Source organism: Siphateles boraxobius, unplaced genomic scaffold (genome assembly GCF_051911475.1).
Source record: "Siphateles boraxobius isolate OS27281-9 unplaced genomic scaffold, OSU_SipBor_1 22, whole genome shotgun sequence".
Taxonomy (NCBI): Eukaryota; Metazoa; Chordata; class Actinopteri; order Cypriniformes; family Leuciscidae; genus Siphateles; species Siphateles boraxobius.
In genome coordinates, this window is record NW_027508833.1 from 20,714,916 (window position 1) to 20,735,592 (window position 20,677).

Genomic DNA, 20,677 nt, shown 5'->3' on the forward strand with positions numbered 1-20,677 from the left:
ACCAATTACCACAGTAAATACAGACTTGAATTGTTTACAATAATAAATTTACATTTGAAGTTTATAGGGTAAGACATTGCAGAGGACTTCAAAGTGTGATAAACTTCATAACGTAATGAATGGCATTTTCTTTTTATAACAGTTCATATCTGGCACTCATTTGACTTTACATGGTCATGGCAGGAGTTAAAGGAAAAGTTCACCCAAAAATGAAAATGCTGTCAGTATTTACTCACCCTCATGTTGTTCCAACCCCGTAAGACCTTTGTTCATCTTCAGAACACGACTTAAGATATTTTTGATGAAATCTGAGAGCTGGATCACTCCTCCATACTCCTCCATAGGCTTCTTCAGGGATTGAAACTTGCCAGCCCCGAAAAGTCATTAAAGACATCGTTAAAATAGTCCAAGTGACTACAGTGGCTTAATCTAAATTCATCAAGCGACGAGAATACTTTTTGTGCGCCCTTTAAAATCAGACAATACTTAGCAAATACAAGGTCTTGTAAGCATTTAATATTTATTTAAAGTCTTGTGGTAAAACTGTATATTTTAATGTTTATTACTGTAGCTAGTATAATTTGTGTAGTATGTGACAAGCAAGAGCATGAGCCTCTGTGACAGTCCTCTGAGAGCAGATAATTTTCTTTATACAAATAAAGGCAAAAAATACTTACAATTGGACTGTCATCACAGAACAGACATGTGACCAAGTCATTGTTCATGGATTAAAAATTGCATTTAAGAAATTTAAATGACAAAGTAGTTTTAGTGTGCTTGAGATGAAGAAAACTGGTTGCCACTGTTTGATCTGCATAACATGAAGTCTCATGTTTAATGTTTTGTCAGAATATTGCAAATTAGCTGTTTTTAAAAACACTTGCTGTTTTTTATGATGTTGTGGTGATGCTTTAGTCTCCAAAGAAAGTGCCAGTAGCTCAAGACAGTAATTCTATTTAAAAAAACAACAACAACAACTGATTGTTAAATATTCCAACATGGTCATAACTCCTTCAAATTGTCCCTCCTGCCTAAATTTCTGATTTGAGATTGAGGTTCATGTTTTTATCTTTTCACAGTATCTCATAATTATCTTCACATTTGTGTAGTGTTGTCAGCCAAATCAAATAATGTGCATTATTTTCTTATTCCAGCTTAAAGAGGGTAGTAACAGTAAGACATTAGTAGATTGATTTTGCAGAAACCTTAAACTTGAGAACAATAATGCACCACGTAGCTAGCTCATGTGAACCGTTCATCTTTTCCTCTTTAATACTAGTTATAGCACAAAATAAACATGAATGAATATCAGAAGGTATGTAGAAAAAAAAACTAAAATAACACTGGTCTTGAAAACTAGTTTTTATTACTTATTCTTTTTAAATACTTATACTTTTTAAATACTTATACTATATTTCAACAACGAATTGAAGTAGAAACATGATTATATAATTGAAAGTTGATATTAAAACTGTTCCAAAACAGTGAAATAATTAGCATTTATGAGATATAAGCATCTAAAAACAGAATCTAAAGTGTCCCACTCCCTGTGCTATAAATACAACCTGGCCAAAGCGACTGTTGACACGTTACGGAGCAATATGGGCTGGAGATGTGTGTTCGGTTGCTCAAACACTCAAGTTTTATTCCGTTTTCCAACTGTTTGTTGGTTAAGAATGACATGGCTAGAATTTATTCACACCTCTACTATTGAATCTAACGTCATCAGAGCCGGCGCCAGCCGAGAACTGATGAGGGGGCGTCTGGAATACCGAGAGGGGGCGTTCACATTAACGCACGTCACCACTTCTTTGCCAGGGTCGATATTCTCCCCACCACTTTTTAAAACATCTTTGCGGCATGTACCAATTTGTACCAATACAAATAATAAAACATCTCCAGTTAACTAGCAGAGCATTCATTTTGTTCGTTTGTCAAATTAGAGTCATTATAGCGCTGAAATGTGTATTTTTTTTTAAATCAAGTGATCAAAGTGCTCGTTGCCGCTTCGATCAGTGAATATTTAAAACACACTAAGGTCTATGGAAGCGGCAATAAATAATAATCCTTTCCATAACAATAAGACGACACGTTTTACATGTTGGATACACACTCTGTAGGTAGCTTTACATTTTGCTCTTTTCTTCTTCAGTTCACCGGCCACTATGTATTTCATGATTAGTGGAGAAATTACGTGTTGTAAATCCAACAGATCTGATTCTCTGAACTGTGGCAGTGGCACAAACCACATGGCGCCGCCCATCGCACAAACAACAAAACACATCCACTTGCACATATTTGACAATCGGAATATCAGTGTTTCATGCTATAGCTAATACATTTGTGAATATTTTTAATAAAAAAGGGAAAATGACATAAAAGCAGATCATCATTCATTCAGCGCTGTGTTGCGGTTTCGCTCTGTCACGTGACAAGCAATGACGCGTCACCATGGAAACATTAAAGCGACAGGTTCTAAATAACGGTCGCCTTGAAAAACTCACGCTGGGTGGTCAGTTAGAATATTTTAAACTTACGAGAGAAAGGGCTAACTAAAATATAAATTTAGGTTAATATTCACGAAAATTTGAAAATGTAATTGGCAAAATGTGATTTTTAAATAGCATATTTTATCAGTAAAATCCCGTTTACATTCATGGTGATCTGAGGGGGCGGGAGAGTCCCGTTGAGGGGGCGTCGCCCCCTCACGCCCCCCCCCCGTGGCGCCGGCCCTGAACGTCATCCGTGCTTGGATTCACTTCCATGTTACTGTCAAGTATGACTTGCAGTCTGTGAGGTAAACGAAATGTTATTAACTATTTGAAAAGGGGGAGGAGCCATTCAATATGCCCCGCCTTAGCTTCCTGTTTCAGTGGAAATTACGTCAACGCATCATACAAAGCTGCGTGTTCCAAGGCATTTCAGTGGGCCTTTAATGGGGCATGTTTGGGGAGGGACTATCCATTTTACTGACCAATGACAGGGCAAGAGTTGTTTTTGCAAGTCATTATTTTGGCAGTTCCGTTTACCCCTACGAAAAAGAAGTATACTTCAAGTTCATTTTATGAAGTACACTTGAATAATGTTCAAGGCTGCGTTCCAGTCCACTTTTAGACACGCACTTGTGAACTTCCCTAAGCACTTCTCCTCAGGGGACTCCCTGCCGCCGTTTTGAAGTGCGTTACACTTCGTGAAGTGGACAAGGGAAGTTTATATGGACAGACCCTCGTTCACTCGATTTTGACCGAGGGAGCGAGTCTACTTCATATGTACACTTCAGGCAGTTCCATATACCACAATGTAACATGATTGTGACATCACCGCAGATCTCATCTAATCACCACCACCAAAAACAACTCTATGATATATTAATTTGAATTTTTTTATATAAAACAACCCAAACACATCTATATAAATTTGGATGCTGCATTAAACAAATTCTTAAAGGGAAAACAAATGTAAATAATAAATCAACTCCATAGCTGATTCCAAGTGATCAAGGGCTTAGGACGTTCCAGTTCAGCCCATTGAAGTTTCTGCCAGTAGTGGGCACTCGTAAGCAATGACGCACATCCGAGTGATCGAGACGGAGGGAAGTTAGCGAGTGAAGGACATGTCAATTTTGCACTGGAATGCAGCCCAAGTATATTTTCAAGTATACTTTATGTAGTAAGTATACTAATATCAATGTGTACTTGTAGTAAACTTGTAAGTGTACTATTTCAATACTGCTTGGGACTACATTGGCCCACTTTTAGTATATAAAAGGATATGTTTAAGTGTACTATAAGTGTAACAGTAGTAAACTTTAAGTACACAACTAGCTTTCTCATGCATCTGTACTAAAAGTGAACTTATAAGTATACCAGTAGTTTACTATTTAATACAAGTGTAACGGCTAGGGTGGTTGAGATGGGAAGTGTAGCTTGAAGCCCTGTCCACGTGCATTGATTATTGGGACCAGGTGTCACAAGTGATGCGTCCCTTTAAATATGTCGTGAGACATGGACAGGAGAACATTAGAGCGGTGTGAGTTGAAGAGTGAGCCTCTTGGAGTATCAGCTGTGCAAATGGGAGAACGTGAGTCTTTTTTGAAGGTTACGCCTGTTTGTTTCTAACACTAAATTCATTACCATTGAGAAGTACTGAACATGCCGTTTGTGGGTTTGTTTGTTTGTTTGTTTGTACGTACCTCGGCCTGGTGTCTGTGCGTATAGTGACCAGTAAGTGGTACAGGCAGTCACGAGTCTACAGAAACTTTGCTCTCATAATAGTGAGTATTGATTTCTACACGGGTTTGCAGCAATGTAAGCTTACTGGTCCCTTTTTCTTTTTAGAAGTGACGGGTAACGTTTATAGCTCTGATCATTTCCTGTCTATGAGTAGAAGCAACGTTGGCGAGAGCGTGCACAGCTATTAGTCATCCACATCGTTAAACGTCATCGGCACGGTGCAGATAGCACTAACTCCTCTATAGGCTGGTTTCGAAAACGTAAGTCCATTTAATCCTTTTTTTTAGTTATAGTTTTTCAATCATCTAATCTTGTCTTAAATTGTCATGATGCTACCAACATAGCATTATAAATCATGTATGCTTTTGATTACAGGAGGATTGCCTTTGCCTGTCCGACTAGCCACTGTTTTTCCTGGGTTTAATTATTTTGTTTTATTTCTTTGAATGCATGTGCGTGCCTTGGAAATCTGCCACCATTGTTACGTGCGGCCCTGGAACTAGGTGGGCCTAGGCTGCTAATGATACTCTGCTAACTTAAATGTTGTGTTTGTTTGTTTGGCAATATTTGTATCACCGTATTCGGCCTATGGGCATTGTGCAATATTTGTTTGAGTACATCAGTCCCATTTGTGTTCCTTTATTGGGCCTAACCTGCCTAGATCGCTTAAAGGGGAACGCTGTTTGGGTTTTCTAGCTTGCGTATCCAAATTTCACCCTTTAGAGCGCCCCCTGGGGGTCACAAGTTTTTTTTAATTATTTTTTTTTAGTTTATGAAAGTACACACTGAAGTGTACTCTCAGTAAACTACTAGTTTAGTAGTTTACTGCAAGTATATACTTCTAAGTTTTCTTTAAGTGAACATAACATTATACTTATAGTTCACTATCTATATATTTTTGCACTTGCCGTATTGTTCAAATGTATATTCAACCCCAAATCAGAAAAAGTTGGGACATTTTGTAAAATGCAATAAAATCAAGAATCTGTGATTTGTTCGTTCTATTTAACCTTTTATTAACTGACAAAAGTACAAAGAAACGTTTTCCAATGTTTTCACTGACCAACATAATTGTATTTTGTAAATATGAACAAATTTTGATTTTGATAGCTGCAACCAGTGTTGGGAAGGATACTTTCAAAACGTATTTCGTTACAGAATACAAGCCCAAAAATGTAATTTGTAACGTGTTACGTTACTCAATCTGAGTAACGTATTCTGAATACTTGGATTACTTCCACATTGAATTGCATTGAATAAGTGTAGGAATGCGGTCATCACATCCTGCTTACTAAACAGGCCTATGCTGGTGTGTATTTCTGCATGTTCCAACTGGCTGAATGTGTTATAGGCCCATGTCTCCCTGAAAGTGCAATATATTATAATTTGCTATAGAAGAACAAAGACTATAGTGTATGTTGCGGTCACCGCTGCGGTGATGTGGTGACTCGTACATGTAACATGCAAGGGTGGCGCTGCCAATAAAGCACCTAAAAGCTGTCTCAAAGAACCGGGAAAAGTAATCATTGAATATGTTAGTGTCGGCCGCAAATATGAAGTTGACGATGCTGACTCGAGATCTTCGCAGCAGCCTAATGAATGCGCCGGAGAGAAATGCACATTTCATACGGATTACATAAACCGAGAGCAGTCTGTTTTCTTTTGTTATGAATTATTCTGTTTAAAAGTAGACATGTCTGTGAGGCAAGTAGGCTAGCCTACCTTATATGCTAAGTTTCGGTTCATTTGAGACGAGCCCCAGTTCACGCGCTAGCGCCTCCGTGCCATGATGTCTATTGTCTGCTATAATTACTTCTTATTTTTTAAATCCAGGCAATTGGTTGATGAAACATTGATTCAAATTTAGATACAATTAATACAAATCGAAATTCACTTTAAAGAAAGGCTTTGTGCATCTGTTTGATGTCTCTGTGGAAGTTTTAAAGCAGTCTTTTAGTGCCGCTTTTACGGAGTGGTCACCTCCGCGTAACACAGTTTTTTCCTCATAAATGCGAACAAGAAAAATAAAATAAAATGAATATTTTATGTTCTGTGGAGAGCCAACCCTTCTTCATCCGGTGTGGGTTTTACTTTTGGTTTTCACAGTGTAGCCTAATTCACAGAAGTAGCCTATTAAAAAATATTTGGACTAAAAGTTAAATATTTTTTGTCACGCATGTTTATTTCCCATATTAAATATAAAACGCATGTGTATACAGATATTTTTCTAATGTCTGGACTCCTTTATTAAGGGAGTATGGATATATAAACAGACATTTCAATATATTGGAATGAAATGCATTTTCTGAGAATGTATATCTCAAGTTTTGACTGCAAATGATTACTTCCTGTAATTGCTCAATTTTAAAGAATTATTCCTCAACTAGTTTTGTGGTGTAGGTCTACGTATTTTATAATATTAACTTCAAATAATACTAATAGTAGTTTAAAGATGTGTTAGCATTGGATCTGGATGGGAATGATAACTCTGGGAGTTGGAAGGTGAGTGTCGCGATTCTGCCTTCTCACACGCGACACAGGTTCGTGGATCTGAGTGTCGCGATTTCGGTTTCATATTGCATATCCTTACAGCCCTGTAGCTAGTAGCCTACCTGATACAACTATAAAACAGCAAGGTGACCAGTAAAACTACAGCAGACGACTACCCCTGGATAATTAAAAAAATATAATAATAACTTTAAGATGCTTCTTCAGGTTGGAGGTGGAGTCTTTGGACGCTGAAAGGAGGATGGTTGCTTGCAAGCAGAGGTTGCTCTGCACAGTTATATTTGTTCTCCCTTCTCTTTCTTTAATGTGAAATGCTGTTTGAATTTCCAAGATAGAAACGCATTCCTGCCCTGGCTTTGTTGCTCCTGCTCCATCTCTACCTCCAGCTCCCGCTGCTCCTCTTCCGACTCCATTGTGACTGATCACGCAAACCGCACATTATTTCGTTTTCATATTGGGACTTCTGGGAAATGCATGGAGTTGCCTTAATTTATTTAGAGAGCGAATAAACTCGTGAAACAGAGAAGTATCGTCATGTAATCCATCGATTTCATCAATGTAACTGTATTCTAAATACCAACTATTTAAACTGTAACTTTAACGAAATACAGTTACTCATAATTTGTATTCTGAATACGTAACGCCGGTACATGTATTCCGTTACTTCCCAACACTGGCTGCAACACACCCAAAAAAGTTGGGACAGAGACCAAATAAAAGTGCAAACATTATCCAAATTAGATTATCCAACTCTTTTGAAACAGTCCACAATTTGCAGGTGAATTGGTAATAGTTGAGGGTATCGTGTTTGGGTGTAAAAGTGCTTCTCATTCTTTTTAAGCAAAGATGGGTCATGGGTCATCACTTTGTGTCAAATATCTTGAGAGAATTGTCAAACAATTAAAAAATCACATTTCTCAATGCAAGATTGCAAAGAATTTATGCCTTTCATCATCTTCCATACATGATATTGTCAGAAGATTCAGGGGATCCAGAGAAATATCAGTCTGTGTTGGGCAAGGCAGTAGACCTCTGTTGAATGTGCGTGACCTTTGAGCCCTCAGATGGCATTGCACAAGATACCATCATGCTAATCCGTTAAATACAGCCACATGTGCTCAGGAGTAATTTGGAAAACCATTTTCACTGAACACAGTCTGACGCTGCATCAAGAAATGCCACTTGAATCTCTGTTACGCAAGGAGAAAGCTTTACATCAGTTCTATGTGGAGATTACGGCGAGTTATCTGGGCCTGAGCTCATCTCAGATGGTCTAGAAGACAGTGGGAATGTGTGCTGTGGTCAGATGATTCCATGTTTCAGCTTGTTTTTGGGAGAAACCAGACTTTGACCAGCGACAGGTGCAAAAGCAAACATCTGTGCTGGTATTGAGGTGCATCATTGCAAACGGTATGGGTAACTTGCATTATTGTGATGGTACCATTGACCAGAGGTCAATGGTACCCCCCCCCCCCCCCCCCCCCCCCCCCACCCCCCACCTCCACAACGGTTAAATTGGGGCACTGGAACAATCATTCATAAAACGCATTAAACTTTAGTTAACAAAGATGTGAAATTCACCGAGTGGTCTGGGGTGTTCACTGATATGCTCGCACAAAAATCGCTGCAAAAGATGCTTTCCAACAGGTGTTTTACCATTCGTTACAAATCTGTGGACCTATTTTTCCAAACGCCTCACAACCAGAACATTCTTCCGTTGAGAGCTTGAATAATAGACACTCCCGCCCAGTTGGTGGTGATAATGCACCTTTGCCAATGTTTGGATAGCGTAGCCTACGATACCGCGACTGGAAGACTACAGAAAGAATACAAACAACCCTATTTCCGTCTCCGGCAGCGTAGTAATACTGTACCTCACAGAACATCCAACACAAGTCAATGGAGTTGGACAAAAACTACGATAAAACCTGTTGGAAAGCATCTTTTGCAGCGATTTTTGTGTAAAAATAACAGACATTCGTCACAAAATCTAAATTCCATTTTAATCATAATATATATGATTAATCATATTAATCATAATAGGTGTGGGTTTGTTTTACACAGGAGACTCTAACTGACCGCCAATGCCTTTTCCATAGTAGAATCACGCTGCGTGCGCAAACAATAGGATTGATGATTATTTTATACAAAATCAATATCAATATTTCTCATAATACGTTTAAAAACGTGTAAAAACTGCAGATGGATGTTATATTGTGAACGCTTGCTTAGCATGGAGATTTCAGTGGAGTTACGACAGACGCGCTGTTTCATAATAGGTAGGGCCTATGATGTCCTTTTATGAATGACAACACATTGCATTGATCTCATAAGGCACATTATTTTCTCTATAATGCCTTTCAGTGTGCAATATGTGTGTGTGTAGACAGTATATTTTTCACAAAACACTTTACCTTAATGCCGTTTTTAAGAGTTAAAAACTACAGGGTCTACAGGGTTTCACGTGATTTTTGTGCATCTAACCTGGACATTTCCATTGCCAACATCAGCCCGGAAATATGGCAAAATCATTTACTATGGTGATTTTTCTTAAGTATTTGAAACACTCTAAATACACTCCCTCAAAATATTACAAACTACATTTTATTTTTTCCACACCTGCAAAATACAAATTACAAAATACACTAAAGTAATTAAATACATATTTAAAATACATTTAATTCAAATACTGCCCATGTCTGCAATTGACATGGAGGCATATATTTGGATTGTACAGAGACATAAAATGCTATCAAGATGACATCTTTCCTGGGAAGCAAGACAATGCCAGGCCTCATTCTGCACGTGCTACAACTGAGTGGTTTCTAGACACTCTGCACCATAGAAGGGATGTGCCTGCCTGTTTACTGCAGTCCAGATATGTCTCTTATGGAAAATGTATGACCCATAATGAAAAGGAGAATCAGGCAACGATGACCACAGACTGTTGAGCGGCTGTCTTATATCAGACAAGATTGGGCCAATATTCCACTAGCAAAACTCCAAAAATTAGTATCCTCAAATCCCAAATGATTAAAAAGTGTAATTAAAAGGAAAGGTGAAGTGATACAGTGGTAAACATGTCTCTGTCCCAACTTTTTTGGCGTGTGTTGCAGCCATCAAAATTTGTTCATATTTACAAAATACAATTATGTTGGTCAGTGAAAACATTGGAAAACATTTCTTTGTACTTTTGTCAGCTAATAAAAGGTTTAATAGAATGAACAAATCACAGATTCTTGATTTTATTGCATTTTACAAAATGTCCCAACCTTTTCTGATTTGGGGTTGTATTATTTTTTATACTTGAAAAATACCTTTCATTTTAAAAACATTTTATTAGCTTCATGCATCCCTTTTTATCCACACTTGAATGTCGGTGAGTTTCATAAATAAAGGCAACATTATAAACAAAAAAAGTTGAGAAATCACATTTTTGTCAAAGACTACCAAGTTACGCCTTAATCAGATTCAGAACTATGATCAAAACACAGATGGAGTAGATCGAGTCCAACACCCCCAAAGCTTCAGTCGTTTTCTCTTCATTGGTTATGCTTCATTTCATTTGGTAACATTAAGCAGTTTTGATTTACACGCGGTTTGATGATCACGTTATTTTACATTTGCGTGAGCAATCTTCTCACGCAAATGTAACTAGCAACCGGTTCGGTTGCGAGTTTACACTAAGGGCTCAGCCCACCACTCACCCCTCCCTTTCGAAGATGCTACCGTGTCTCAAACGGGACAAACATCGTCGTCTGAGACAGCAGAGAATAGCCAGAGTAAACAAAGTTTCTGTACCACAGTCCATTATAAACCACATCATGGATAAAGTTTACAAAGCCATAGTCAGGTGAGGATCAAGGGTCTTAATATATAATATAATAATAGTAATCAGCTGATTGTCTCACGAACGTAACCAGCACATTTCTCCCCACATAGCAAACCCATAATACAGCGAGGGAGAAGAACCACATGAAACTATGCAACTATATATTTTTTCTAACAGGGTAGTAAAGTTTAGATGGCTAATATGAGCTGTTACTGTGGCTGAGCTGGTTAAAGCGTTAAGCCTTGTTTATACTGGACGCGTCCGCATGAGCCCAAAGGTGCGTGCGGCAAAAATAACGTGATTGTAACAGCGCGCGCGCCTCGCATCCCCTAGACACCATTTACTACACACAATAGGCTTTTTTCTCTGATTTTGGAAACTCGATCGACTTAAAATGCTTCCAAGATCGACGGGTTTGTGATTCCTGTAACTGTTTGACGGTCAATGACAAGAGTACTGATCAGCTGTCTCACGAACGTAACCAGCTCATTTATCCCCACATAGCAAAGCCATAACACAGTGAGGGAGAAGAATTAAGTTACATGAAACAATCCAACTACATATTTTACACCACTGACAAGGGAAAAGTCACTACTCACGGTGTTTATGGCTAGCTTCTAGCTTTCTGCGGCTTCTCTTTCAAGGTAGTGACGAAACGCGCTCTGTAACGCTGTTTGTTCGCTGTCAGCTACGGTAGAAACATGACGTCACAATATGTCGACCTTCATAGAAGGGGATTCCCGCGCCTATGTAGATATAAAAGCCTCATTCTAAGTGTGGCAGGCAGTACAAGAGAGGGAGGATAGAGAGAGAGTAAGAGAGACAAAGAAAAATCGACTACGCCACCCTGGTCGCTAAGCCAGGGAAGTGTCCTATTAAAGACACACAGGTTCGGTGTTTCCCTTACATAAATACTCCGAGACGTGGATATGGAAAAATACAAAAATATATTCTTTATTTAGACAAAGATAAAATACTGGCGTGCCAGTCAGTTTCGTTCAATTATAACATCACACAATAAACAGCTCACAGGACTCGTGGTCACCCGAAGCAGGACGAGCTAGTGCCAGACGTCGCTAGTGTCAGCGATGGTAAAAGAGCACCCACACGTGCACTACACGTCACTCAAATCACGTCAACCAAGACCAATCACCTTGGATTGCAGACCACACACTGTGTCTCATCAGGACCCGCCACCTTAATTGGACAACTAGCCCTCCTGCTCCGGGCTCACAGTGCCTGAAACACAAGAAATAAAGAATTATAAAAAAATAAATCAAAGCAAATAAATCAAACAATTATCCTCACCTATGGGTACCCATATACAGGACACAACATGCGAGACATACAATAATATACGTAACTAAAATGAAAACACTCCGCAATCCACTCAAACCTGCACTCATCAGTGTCAGTGATGGTGAATGGATCGCTACGGGCCAACAGGAACAATCTCCCCAGGCCGGTTACCACTCACAATCCCTCTTTCCCTTGGGACCAGTCGGGGATAATCTCACAGTGAGCAAAGAAAATAAACCGTAATTATAATACAAATAAAACACAAAACAACACCCAAAACTAAGAAAACAAAACACCAATTACCAAGCAAACTGATAAATCAACAAGCAAACCCCAAAAAGCACAAAAGGTAAATTACACAGAAAAACAAAACAGAATTACACACGCAAGCAAAATAACTCAAACAAAAACATTAATAGGAACAGAACAGCAGCGACGACAAGTCCTAGAGCAGGCAAGTGTAGTCTTCAAGTGCCCTTAAAACGGCAAATCGATCCACCTGCAAAAGCCGGACTATGAGCTAAAATATGCATCGCATTAATTTACTGATGTACAATTGATCACACATACCAAACATGCGGAGATCGCGCCACTCGCCCAGTCGACAAGAGATGAAAAAGCCCAATGATACGCTGGAATACACAGACCCCATAATATTAACTATTCGCTCATTAATTAAATACAGCCAAAAGGGCCAAAGAGAGACCTACCAGGAAGTCAAGCAGCAATACACCCCCGATGCCGAATGCAATTCATACCGAAACGGTGGTATCCGGAAAACAGCGCGTGTTGCCAGGCATGCAACCCTCAGCACAACGTGTGCTTTTCTGCAAACAGCCCAGAACCTGACAAAAGTAACACTCAATCTAATGTTCATTAGGCTCAAGCATAAAAACCAGCCGCCACACTCACCTCAGCCAGAGCACCAGACAGTCGCAACAATAATGACGTGCTAGAACGCGGTCGCACATTCACACAATCTCCGGTGACAACACCGTCACCTTAATATACCCCTTGGAAGGAATTACCATAATTCTTATCAATGAATTGAATGCCGATCACCTGCGTGCATCTAGGGCGGAGTCTCACTCTACAGAGAGGACGTCAACAAACAGCGGCACTTCACTACATAAGGTAATAAAAACATTACGGTTTATTAAGTAAGTTCTTTATACACCACTGAACAAATAGTTATGGATGTCATATTGCATTTCTGTTAATATATACTCAAAATTTTCACACATTGCACCTTTAAGTAAATAGATTCTATTAAAAAGACAAAACATTAAATAGAATAACATAAAGAATGGCATGGCTAAAAATCCTCATGGACATCTTATGGCTTACTGAGACTTTTCAGAGCATGTCACGGGGAAGTTGTTGATAAGCTTCGCAATCAACGACCTGCCAATAGCGTGTCACAGAAGGAAAGCCCTGGTTTCCTGAGACTTGAATTGCCCCATTGTATGTAATGAGTCCTTCTGTCAGTCAGAAGGGTTTGAGGGTCAGAGGAGGAATGACAGAGGGGAAGGTTTGTCAGACGCCGACTGATTACTCAAATCTCTGAATCACGGATGACCAGACGTGCATTTAAACTAATGCCAAATAGACCAGGTAAATAAATACACATTGACACATCAGAGAGGTTGAGGAGGTGACTTGACTGTTAAAACTCATAATTTGACTTTATTCCAATAAATAGATTCTACTAAAAGGAATAAGAAACTCAAGAGGTGTTAAAATCCTCACCGACACTTTGCAGATTACTGACACTTTACAAGCATGACACATCTGTTCTCGGGAGGAAGTCTTTGATAAGCCTCCCAATCAATGAGTTTGTCACAAGATTACATTCTAATTGAAGAAAATATTGTGAGAGAGAAATGAATGAGTGCTCTCTCTGTAGGCCTGTCCTTTTAATCATCTGCTGTTGGACATGCTGTGATAAGGTGAAATATTACATGTGAACAGCTTGAACCAGGCTAAGGCGGTGTGCTTAGATGTTTTAAGATGGTCTAGCATGTTTCACTGTGTGGCATTTATGCAATTTTAGCTTAGTTGTAGTTAAACAACTTTATTTAATTTCAATGTATGCTTTTTTGCATCGATTAAAGGTAATTTAATGTTGTATTTTTTGTTTAGCATGTTTTATTTGTTTATTTATTTAGTGTAATTTTCTTTCTTTCTTTTTTATTTAAAAAAACTTAGAGTTAAAGTTATCTCATTATTGTGTTTTAGATCATATTTTCTTTCTGTTTTTTAAAGGATGGGATTTATTTATTTGCTTTATTTACAGTTAACTTTGGTTTATTATTTTCCTTTTTTCGCTAAAAATTAGTTTGAGAGTGAACAATAATTAGAAGACCACTTGCAGTACCACCTTGTTGATCATTTTTTAGTCAGTAACTTTTGCTGGTGCTTTTAACTAATTTCGTATTGAATAATTGAGCAATAAGGTAAGTGCATTCTCAGGGGCACAGTGGAGCTTAACTATTCAGTAGCCCAGAATATAAAATATAACCTTTAACTATTTTCATTTTTTCACATTTCAGTGTCAGATTCAATTGTGGTATCTATACCTGAAATGAAGGTAATGCTTTTACAACCCGATCTCACGGCAATTCATACGAATTTTACGAGGTGGATAATTCGTACGAATTCATACGAATGACCTACCCCTAACCCCGCCCCTAAACCTAATCATCACACGGGTTTAGGTACGAATTCGTACGAGTGAGGTCGTACAAATTAGTCACCTTTTAATCACTCGTACAAATTCATACGAATTGGTCGTGAGATAGCGTTGGCATTTGTGCATTTCATCCACCACTGGTCAGCAATATACATGTTTATTTTTCCCACAGCTTTCGGCTGTTTTGTTATAAACATTCAGTAACCCGCAGCAGCGTGTGGAGAAGCACCAGTGCACGGCTCACTGAGTTATTATGCAGACAATTCAGAAGAAGATCATTTTGCGGGTAGCACTACAGTCCATCTTTATCAGCAGCACCCTTCCTGTTTTTTGTGGCACTCTCAGTTGAGCTGTGAAAAATATGCAAAAGAAGGATCCTGGACACAATATTTAGCAGATATAGGGTGAGGATGAGTGGGTGGACTCTCTCTCCAAGCTGCATTGAGCTTGTTATACACAGATTTCACAGGGTTGCCGTGTGAATGATGATGGGAATGGTAACACTTTTTTGTGCGGCTCATTGTGAATGCGGTTGGCGGAAGCAAGCAAAAAGCGCAGAGATAGGGCAGGCGGAAAGAGACCCTGCAGCCAATAAAAATTCATGATTGTGGGTAATATGACAGAAAGACCTGCATGCAGAGATGCTTTGTTATGGAGAGGATATAGAGCAGGGACAATTTCTCTGAAAGAGGCATGAGTGGCAGTGCATACTTAATAATAATCAACAAAAAAATATTACTAAACATGAGATCGAATAATGTATAAAGCACAAGTATTAAAAAAGTAACACTGTCCGACTGGGTTAGAATGTTTTTGTGAAAGTTTGAGATCTTTATCATTAATACAAAACTGGTTGTTTGGTTGTCAGTGATGATGTTTGATGACAATGATAATGATAATAATTCCTCTTTTATGATCCTTTATGTTTTGCATTAACGCCTGATGAGGTTATGAGTGGAAATAGATGAAATTGGATTTAAGAACATTCAATTTTCATTACTCAGGACTCAGCATGGGAATATTTGAGAAAATGCAAACATCATTGGTCGGGATATCATGTGCAGCTATGAATTTTGCGATTCAATGAAGCAAGACTTTCATTTAGAAGTCACATGGGTAATGTTTTATCTATGGAAAATGCAAATGCAGTTATACAACTCTTTTTCTACCATTTAGAAAGTAAGATCCTTTGAAAGTTGCCCTAATAGTACATTTCACTACAGAATAATTGACAAATTGGTCTAACTGACATGCTAAATTAATTCTATAATATAATTGTCACAGTTGTATTCTGTTTAATTTGGTTTCATTGGACTTGTCTGCCTGTCTTCATGTCACGTGTCATCATCATTATCAGTTCATCTGTATCACCTGTGTTTAGTTAACCATCATCATCATCTGTTTCACCTTTGTTCTGTCAATCAATGTTCATCTGTGTTTGTATTTAGTTCCCTTCTGTTCAGTCAGCCTGTGTCCGTTCTCTGTCCTCCTAAGTGTGAGTGAACCTTCTGCCTGTATGTGCCTGTTTGAATGATGTTGTTAGTAAAAGTTTGCATTGGAACTTTTTATTCTCCCTTGTCTTCTTCTGCCTTCATCACACTGTGACAATAATATAATTATTATAAAATTTCATAGGGTAATTTGCATATAGATGTTTTCAAATGTTGCTGTTGTGTTAGCTATTCACATTGTGGCCCATGCAATCATGTTTATTTTCCCTTTTAAATGCTAACTCTCTGAAACATGAAAAGTTTCATAGAACTAATAAGTACAAGTTTTGCAAAGCAATTTTCCCTGATGACATGACTGTCTCAAGAGCAGTAAAAATATGAATACAATGTATTCAGTCATTCGGTCAAACAGGGGTCTTGTCATCTAACTAGACTAATCTATAGGTCACACCTGTATAGAGAAGGATGTTGTTTCAGTATTGGTCATGTCCATAATACAGTAAAAATCACAGCACAGGTTGACAGAAGATTACGGGCTTGGCAAGGAAACAATTAGGAGATCATTCAGATTTTCTTGAAGATCAGACTATTATTCCAAAGCATTTGTGTGGTTGGCTGTAGATTTTGAAAAGCAGTTGTGTGAGATTGCTCGGATGTTGTAAAAGCTATAACATTAGAAGTTTATTTCATACATTTTCGATGTATGGCTTATTTAATGCTAAATTAGAAGCAAAACTAAGCAGGTCAAAATGCTAAAATAGCTTAATAAATTGTATAATCCAGGATTGGTCACTACAGTGTTTAATATGAATATGTTACTGTTATTATTGTTGCATAACCTACATATTCCTTATATCCTTAACATTTTGGGGTCAGTACATTTTTTTAAAATAAATATGTTTTTTTATTCAGCAAGGATCCATTAATTGATCAAATGTGATAGTAAAGACATTTATAAGGTTTCAAAAGATTTCTATTTCAAATAAATGCTGATCTTTTGAAATTTCTATTCATCAAAGTATCCTAAACAAAAAATGATGATGGATTTAGACAAAAATAATAAGCTGTTTTCAACATTAATATTTATAGGAAATGTTTCTTGACCACCAAATCGGCATATTATACTGATTTCTAAAAAGGAAAATGACATTTGAAAATATATTTAAAAAAAAAATAATAATGCAAAAGAAAATTCACAATATTAACGTTTTACCGTATTTTTGGTAAAATAAATGCAGCATTTTTTTTCTTCTTCAAAACGTGCTGCACAACTGTATAACTTTAAAATGTGCATGAAAAAATATCTTGTTATTATGATATTCATTAGAAATAATAATATTAGGTTACACTTTATTTGAAGGTGTCCACATTACAGTACAATTAATCATTTAAGTACCGAGTTATAATAGTTAACTAGATGCTTACTACAAGGTAAGTCCCGCGGGTGCATCCTGTTGGTTGGGGAAGAAGTCTGACTCTAGCAGTTAATTCTGCGAGTCACTATTTTTGGGTGCTTAGTCACAGCCTTCGAAAGGGAACGTCTCAGTTACACGTGCAACACTGGTTTCCTGAGAAGGGAGGTGAGACACTGTATCTCATTGCCATGCTTCTGGTATGCCTGCCCACGTCAGCTTCAGACAAAGAAGTGGATGACGTGTTTCTTCAGGCTCCCTTTTATACTCAGGTCGCACCGGTAGTGACGTCATGGGCTGTCGCCAACCAATGTCATTGTCATGTTTAGACACAAACTTGTAACCGGGACATCTTTCTTGTGAGTGCACAATTCATGCTGAATCAATCAAATGTGTTGCACAAATCTATCTACTGTTTTTCTAATTCTTTTCACACTTGAAGGTTGGAAAATCTAATTTATTCTTGATATTTGTTGTTACATTTCAGTTAATCTCTCTGACCTTTTTGTGAGCTTCTCTCCCAAACAGAACGCATTGTTGTCTAGATTATAAGCAACGTTTACAGAATTTTTTCTGTGTGTGATTTCACTGCTTAGATTTATTTAATGTGTTTCCAATAGCAGTAGCCTTATTATTTTGTAATGGCCTCTTTTCTCGCCTACTCGGGTAGCTCGTCCTAGTTAATGCTCTATGTTCAGGCCCAGTTTTTTTTCAGTCCCCTGGCACACTTTTTGAGTGTATTGCAAACATCAAATGGAGTTTCCCAAGGTCAGCCCTCCAGGGTTTTGATTCTTGTAAAGATGAGTCTGTCCGTTTGCGCAGGCAGATGTCTTCTGCAAAATTCAGGCCATCTCTGAATTCTCAGTAGATTGACAAAACACACATTTTGAATAGAATCCAAGATTGGGAAAACAATGTGTCGGCCCCATGAGACTCAGAGCGAAAGACATTAAAAGTGCCGCAGTATTGAGCTGTCTCTGAAACGCTTCCATGACCTTCAAGAATGCCATTTTGAAAGGCTCCAGTTTTGTTATAGCATGTCTCATGTTCTTTAGTTCACATTAAAACAAGCTTGATGAATGCACCGTTCCCGCTGGCCAGACACTAAGGCACATTTAAGAAACATTTCTCAACTTATGGTGTTCCCATTTTTTATCTTACACCAAGTACTTTTGACACTTGATATATTTTGTTTTATTTTATTTAGATGAATGTGGAATACATAGAAACATTTTAGAATATGGTATTCATTTATGAAACTTCTGTCATTATTATTATTTATTATCATTGCGAGTATTTTCTTATTTATTTAAAGCAAAAAATATATATGTAAATCAGAGAAAATGGTACAATATTGTGTGCTTAAAGGGATAGTTCACCCAAAATTGACAATTCTGCCATAATTTTCTCATGTTGTTTCAAAACTGTATGACTTTCTTTCAAAATATATATATTTTTTCAAAATATACAGTCTCTGTTTCCTCTGGACCCCATTTGCATACACTGCATAACTTAAAACATTTAAAATAATGTCAAATTGGAATTTATGAGTGAACTGTGTGTTGTACATCTTTTTCTACACTGCCTCTCAACAACTTTGTGCTCATTTTTGTTAAAACATAAATTGCACTATAGAAAAAAATGAATGGGATTTTTACTTCTGAGCCAGACTGTTATGGTCTATTGACATTTTATATCAACAGTTCAAGTCTGGAAGTTTTTAAACATGGCCACTTAAATGATACTAGAAAGATACAATGGCATGCCTTATTCAGTTGAGGCTACAGAAATAGCATGAAATGTGAGGGAAATATTGATTTGGATTGTTAACTGCAGAAAGCCCGATGATGGCTCATCAGAACCTTGCTGGAACACCTCATTGAGACAGAAAGGTAATCAATGTCTCTTTGTGGCAAATAAGCCTTGATTGTTCTCTTGGTCCCTTTCCTTCCTTGACAAAATGCTGGTTCCCAAACACTAGCGGTCCAGGCAATTACTCAAAGTGTAGTTTATCAATGTGCCTGTCATATCTGCTCTGCTCGATAAGATCACTCTGGGCTCATGGAAGAGAACTCAAGTACTTTGTACAGTTCAATGTTTGATTACCTTTTTGTAGATGTCTGCTGCTGACTTCATTAAGCAGGGGTCCCTATGTCAAACTTAAATTTGCCAATATTGGATGTTGTAAAATCATACATAGGAAAGTGTTTCACTTTCAGAGTCATTAATAGTTTCATTAGTGCTTTTGAGGAAGAAATATTTTGGAAAAAGAATGATGAGAATATTGATAATTAAGAAAAAAATTCTCCTTCCAAAAAATGTTTGTCAACTGTCACATGGAGTGAACTCAAAAACAAAGAAGAGGTTGATCCAAATGCAGCGAGTTTAATGAGTGCATCAAACATCCATGAAGCACAAGACCTGACAAAGAACACAGGAAACTAACAACATAACAAGACACACCTGGGAACATTCAAGTCTTTTTGGATGGGGAACCAATCAACAAAAGAACTACAAAGGAATACAAACAAATGGCAAAGAACAGGAAACTACATAAAAGTCCACACAAGACAGGAGAACAGAGGCTGGGACAATGACAAGCTCCACAATAGAGACACATGAGTCCGGGAGGGAGGTGGAGCGGAGGTGGAACAGGGGGAGGGATGGAGGGTCAGGCCTGTCTTAAGACTGAGGTTGAGGTTGAGGTAGATCGGGGAGCTAGGGAGGAACAGAATGTGACCAGGGTGGAGCTGGCTGGACAGGTGACCAGGGCGGAGCAGGCTGGGCTGAAGACCACCTCAGTGGTGCAGAAAGGACTGGAGATACCCACAGTGGAGGAGAGGGAACTGAAGAATACTTCAGCGGAGCAGACAGGACTGAAGATACCCACGGTGAAGCAGAAGAACACCACCACAGATCAGGCAAAACTATAACAAAAGGCACTAGGAAGTTAGGGTTGGCCTGTGTGGACATCACAGAGGGTCTAGTGAAGATCTCTGTGGTCATGTCAGTGCAAACAGGAAGTTCCTTGAAGACCTCTGTGGTCGTATTGGGGCAGACAGGGAACTCAAAGACAGACAGCGAAGCTGAAAGTTAATCTAAGGCCTCATTGGTCATAGCAGGAGATACAGAGAACCCAGGAACGACATCGGAAGTCGTAACAGGACACGCAGGGAATTCATGAGCGGACACCACCGTCTCGAAATGAACTTGAGAGCAGTGTCCAGCCCAAACACACATTATGGTCATTG

General features: G+C 38.3%; 1 long non-coding RNA gene across 1 annotated transcript; it reads right to left on the minus strand.

The window, feature by feature from the left end:
• Window positions 1-12,238: 12,238 nt before the first annotated feature.
• Window positions 12,239-12,808, minus strand: LOC143746379 (uncharacterized). The gene is made up of 3 exons (XR_013206522.1): window positions 12,582-12,808; window positions 12,442-12,503; window positions 12,239-12,370 (listed from the first exon to the last, which is right to left on the minus strand). It is a non-coding gene; the product is annotated as an uncharacterized LOC143746379 (long non-coding RNA).
• Window positions 12,809-20,677: the final 7,869 nt, after the last annotated feature.